Source organism: Humulus lupulus, chromosome 7, assembly GCF_963169125.1.
Source record: "Humulus lupulus chromosome 7, drHumLupu1.1, whole genome shotgun sequence".
NCBI lineage: Eukaryota > Viridiplantae > Streptophyta > Magnoliopsida > Rosales > Cannabaceae > Humulus > Humulus lupulus.
The window spans coordinates 37,840,736-37,847,035 of record NC_084799.1 but is presented as its reverse complement, the minus strand read 5'-3'; positions in this window follow the sequence as shown (position 1 = coordinate 37,847,035).

Sequence of the window (6,300 nt, the reverse complement as noted above, 5' to 3'; positions counted from 1 at the left end):
TAGGTACAATACTTCTCCCGTTTCAGGTTTTGACAGGATGGGTGGCTCTGCAATGTGCTTTTTGAGCTCCTGAAAGGCCAGCTCGCATTCCTCTGTCCATTCAAACTTCTTACCTCCTCTTAGTAAGTTGAAAAATGGAAGACCACGATCTGTAGATTTCGAGATGAATCTGCTTAGGGCTGCCATCCTACCAATCAGACTTTAGACATCTTTGTGCCTTCGAGGTGAGGGCATGTCAATCAGGGCCTTGATCTTGTCGGGGTTAGCCTCGATTCCACGAGAGTTCACAATAAAGCCCAGAAATTTTCCTGAAGATACCCCGAAAGTGCACTTCTGAGGATTTAGCTTCATGTTGTATTTCCTGAGCACACCAAAGCACTCTTCGAGGTCATCAACATGGTTCTTGTTGAGTTGAGACTTTACAAGCATGTCATCAACATAAACCTCCATGTTGTTCCCTATTTGTTCTGAAAACATCATGTTTACGAGCCGCTGGTATGTGGCTCCAGCATTCTTGAGCCCGAATGGCATGATATTATAGCAGTATAGCCCTTTATCCATAATGAAGCTCGTATGTTCTTGGTCGGGGGCATGCATGGGAATCTGGTTATATCCAGAATAAGCATCCATGAACGACATCAGGCCGTGCCCCGCCGTGGCATCTACGAGCTGGTCAATCCTTGGTAATGGAAAACAGTCTTTTGGGCAAGCTTTGTTGAGATCTGAGTAGTCAATACAGGTTCTCCACGTCCCATTGGGCTTTGGGACCAACACCGGATTGGCTACCCAGTCAGGGTAAAAGGCATCTCTAATGAATCAGTTTGCCTTTAACCTGTCAACCTCCTCCTTTAACGCCTTCTTTCTGTCTTCGTCCAGCTATCTTCGCTTTTGTTGCTTTGGAGGAAAGCTTTTGTCTATGTTTAGTGCGTGGCTTGCTACATTCGGGCTTATCCCCACCATGTCTGAGTGCGACCACGCGAAGACATCCTGGTTTTTCTTCAAAAAACAGATTAATTTCTATTTTGCCTCGTCTTGGAGATGTTTTCCGACCCTCACCTTCTTCGACGGATCAGCTTCCTCGAGCTGAATTTCTTCGAGCTCCTCTAAAGGTTCGAGGTCAACCTTCTCCTCAATCCTCGGATCGATCTCTTCGTCAATCTCTAAGACCGTTCCGTCTTTGTTTTGTATGATGACGAGTGCTTGAGCGTTCGTTTGTTTCTTTCCTCTCATAGAGATGCTATAGCATTCCCTCCCTGCCAATTGGTATCCTTTCAACGTCCCGACTCCGCTAGGGGTCGGGAACTTAAGGGCCAGATGCCTTACTGATGAAACTGCCCCCAGCCCGACCAGGGCGGGTCTCCCGAGTAGCACATTGTAGGCAGATGGTAAGTCTACTACCACGGACTCCATTATCTTGGTCACCGAGACTGGATAGTCTCCCAAGGTCACGGGGAGCTCAATGGATCCCATACAGGCAGTTCCTTCTCCTGAAAAGCCGTACAAAGTAGTTGCACATGCTTTCAGGTCGCGAAGGGAGAGTCCCATCTTCTCGAGGGTTGATTTATAGAGGATGTTGACTGAGCTCCCATTATCTATGAGAACTCGGTGGACCCTTTTATTGGCCAACTGAAGAGTAATAACCAGCGGATCATGATGAGGGAATTGAACATGGGAGGCGTCTTCCTCGGTGAAGGTTATTGGTTGTGTTTCAATCCTCTGGTTTTTTGGTGCCCTGGGTTTGGGTTCATAAGGAGACCCGTCCCCTGTCTTCAACTCGTTAACATACCTTTTTTGGGCATTCTTGCCCCCTCCTACGAGATGAGGCCCTCCCGAGATGGTTATTACATCCTCTCCATCTATCGGCGGGGGCCTATCTTCTTCCCGAGATCGGGAGTTATTGTTTTGTGTGGTCGGAGGCGCGGCTACTCTCTAGCTCGCGGCCGCCTGACCAGTATTCTGGTTTTTGACATAATGCCGGAAGTAACCTCTCGAGATCAACCCTTCGATCTCGTCCTTCAGTTGTCGACATTCATCGGTTGTATGTCCAGTGTCTCTGTGGAACCGACAATATTTACTGGAATCCCTCTTGGATTTTTGATTTCTCATCGGGTCCGGATGCCTAAAGGGGACCTGGTTTTCATTAGCCAGATATATGTTCTCCTGAGACTCATTGAGCTCGGTGTATACCTTATACACGGAGAAATACCTCTCCCATTTCTTTTTCTTTCCTCCCTCAGCTTCGGGGTTACTTCCTTCGTTCTTTTTCCTCTTGGAGGGGTTCTCCGAGGCAGGCTTTGGTCCTGCTGGGTCCGCCAAGGTTGAGGCAGATTTGATGTTGATCGTTGTAGTTTCGGACTGGGAGGTCGCTTTGAGCGTCGACCTCGCTTCCTCTACATTGACAAACCTCTGCGCTCGTCTGTTAAACTCGGTTATTGACCTTACCGGTTTCCCTTGCATGTCATCCCAAAGGGCACTTCCCGGTAATACGCCAGCTCGGATAGCCATGAGGTGTCCACTGTCATCCACATCCCGAGCTCGGGCTACTTCCAGATTAAATCTTGTTAAGTAACTCTTCAATGTTTCGCCCGGTTGCTGCCGGACGTTGTTAAGGTGGATGCTTCTGGTCTGACCCCTACCATTGCTCTGAACTGCTTCTTAAAGTCTTTAGACAAGTGCTCCCATGAGGTTATTGAGTCTCTTATACTTTTCAAACCAACTTTTGGCAGTGCCTGCCAATGATGGTGGAAACAACATGCACCTGAGCTCGTAACCCACGTTACTGGCTCTCATGATTGTGTTGAACGTGCTCAGACGACTACACGGGTCGGTCTTTCCTTCAAACGTAGGGACGTGAGGAATCTGAAACCCTTGAGGAAATTGAGTGTCAGAAATATGGGGAGCAAACGGCTCGAGCTCCTCATCAGAGTCCTCATATCGACCATTTCCTCGTTCATTCTTTAAAAGCCTAAAGACTCTTTCGAGCTGATCGATTCTTTCTTGGACTGGGTCAGTAGGAGGTGCTGTCTGGAATTGACTGTCATTGATCGTGATTCCAGGCTCGCGTCTCCGCGAGGGATCTCTACGCCTATTCAAGCGATCCCTCAGGTCCGGATTTGGTTGATCTCCATTCCCCCGACTCTGATTCAGATGATTTCGCAGGTCGAGACGATTCTTGCGACTTCCAGTATTCTTACGACCTCGGTCGTGTTTACTGACGGACCTGGTCTCTCCGGACTCATCACTGGTGAAACTCATTGCTCGATTATTTCGCGATGGATTCTTTCCACGTCGCCTCGTCTCTGTAGTGCGAGACCGAGACGTCTGACTTCTCTCAGATGGAGCGCCCCTCCGCTCCTGGAAAGTTTCCCTGTTTCCTTGTCTTTCCCCCGTACGCCCTTGATCCTGATCTCGAACAGGTTGAGCTTTTCTGTGTGGGGGTGAAGGATACCTTATGGGTGACGGAGGGAACCGTATAGGTGAAGGTGGCTGCCACCCTTGTCGCGGCCTAGAGGGTCCAGAATTTGCCCGAGATGGGTCAGTCGCATTCGGTGCGCTCCCAGGTACCTGAGTCCGAGCCTCTGCAGGGGTTCAGTTATTCTCAGCTTCTGCAGGTACTTCCACAGGCCGGTTAGGCGGAATCCGAGCTCGAGTATTCCTCTGGGGCCTAGGAGGAGCGGATGGCTCTGCTGGTGCCGGAGGTTGAGTCGGCCTCCTTGTGGAAGCATCCTTTCGTGGACGCCCGCGGGGCCTCCGGGCAGGAACATGCACGTCCCTTGGAGGAGGGACTTGGTTTTCGCGCGGAGGCGGGGGCTGAGCCACCTGCGCCTCTGCGGCTATCCTAGTCAACTCCTCATTCCGTTTGTTGGCCTCTGCCAACAGCTGCTTCAGTTGCCAGTTTTCAAGTTCCACAATAGGAACGTACCGCTCCGGATTGTAGTACATATCCTCATCCCTTGGTGGAGGCGGTGGTCCCCGGGAATCAGAAGACCCACTCCTCTCCTCAACATCCAGGTTCTCCATCGATTGTTTTCCAGGATGTCTTGGGTAATTTTCTTCAGGTGTGTTCTGATTGTTAGTGGCCATGACTTTTTCAGGGATGAATGCTTAAGGCTCTCAATGAAAGCACCAAACTGTTGACGTCGTTTTTCGTCAAACAGTGAAAGAAGAGCACATAAACAATAATTGATAATGGCCAATTAAAATATGACAATACAAACACACGATTTTTACGTGGTTCAGCAGTTAAATCTGCCTAGTCCACGAGTCTCTGTTATTAAACTCAAGATTATCTCTGAAAATTCTTAAGCATGAATTCTTTAGAGTTTTCTCTCAAGGATCAGAATTTCGGTCCATTACAATGGTGCATGGCCTCTCTATTTATAGAGAAGGCTGCAAAATACTATCCCACATATTCTGGGTAGTTACTCTTTTTGTGAATAAAATAAATGACTTTAAATGCCAATAATCAGATATAAAAGGAAACGTCCCCTGAAGACCAGGGGACGTATAACTGACCAAATAATATCCCACGATTCTAGGGGATTTTCAGCAATAAATGAGGATTACATCTCGTATTTACAACACTTATAGATATTCAAGGTGGTTATCATGTATCTCTAAGGCTTTAGCTTCCCAGGTTTCCCGTCATCTTTCGAGCTAGAGACATCTCCCGAGGTCACATGGCTTTCGAGATCGTATGTGCGTCGAGCTCGGGACCCCTGATCTGAGGTCATCCCTGAAGATGAATGCGTCTCCGGAGCTACCTTTCGAGATCATAAACACTCCGAGGTCATGATACTCGAAGTCGTCTATGTCCTGCAGGCTCGATATTCAATCCTGGAGCATACTTCAAACCTTATGGGTCCACTCGCTGCGAATCCACCTTTCGAGGTCGTATTTAACATAGCTCGAAATCTGGGTATAACATTTTGTTTAACAATATGATGTGTTGATTTGAAGAAGAGAAGAAAAAAAAAGGGAAAATTGAAAACTGTTTAAAAAAAAATTTGAAAGTGAAAAAATTCTATTTTCAAAATTTAATAAATTTTAATTAAAATTTTAAATAAATAAAAATAGAAATACCAAACACATTTTATGTTTAATTGTCAATTTTTTAATTAATTAAATAAAAAACTATTTTTTTAAGTGTTACTAGACAACACCTTAATTTATAACAATATCAAACATGACATTGAAAAAAAATATATATTTTCATGACATTTTAAAAATACTTCATGGTTTTATAAATTAAATTAGTTTTTCAGTAAAAAAAATTCTTACCTATAAATTATATTAATAACTGAATTATCACAAAATTATCAATATTTATAATGCACATATTTATATTTTATTTTGCAAATTTTTCCTATAATACAACTTATAACTAATAATATATATAAATAAATGTGCACATAAATAACTTTATAGGACACTATAGGGACTTCACTTTAAGCCCTGGGTGGGACTCTCAGTGTTCTGGACCTTTGAAGAGTTTTCGGCGCGATTTTTTTTATAACCGTGTATATTGTAGCTATTTAGAGCATCGACGCGATTTTTAGAAAATTCTGAATAGTTTACAGTACCGAAAACTAGGTTCAAACATGTTGTTGCACGCGTGACTACTTTTTTTTTTATGCTGGAAAACAACATCTTTGAACCTAGTTTTCAGTACTATAAACTATTCGGAATTTTCTGAAAAATTTGCAGGATGCTCTAAACAACTACAATATGAACGGTCATAAAAAAAATCGCGCCGAAAACTGTTCACGAGTTGAGAACACTGAAGAGTCTCACCGGTAGGGCTTAAAGTGAAGCCTCTATAGGAAAATTATCATAACTTTATATACACTATTATTAAGTTTTAAAAAGAATGTATGAAATAAAAAAGCATAAGCATAATAAAAATTAATAATATCAAGATAATCGAGATAACATCGTTATTAATATTAATTATAAAACAACGATGTAGGAAAGAATATTTTTTTAATAAAACATTAATTTAATTTATAAAAATATTAAATATTTTTAAAAATGCCATGAAAATATTTTTTTCTCATGTCATGTTTGTTATTGTCATAAATTAAATGTCTAAACATTTTAAGAATGATTCACCGTTTATTTTATATATATATATATATATATTTATGTATTTTCAAAGAAAAATAAACAAAAATAGCAATTAAGGACCTAAATGATACGATTTGAAAATGTTGAGAACCTAACTGATACAAAATTAACTTTTGGGACCTAAGTGTTACAAATTGTAAACAATGGAGACTGCAACTGAAAATAACCCATTTA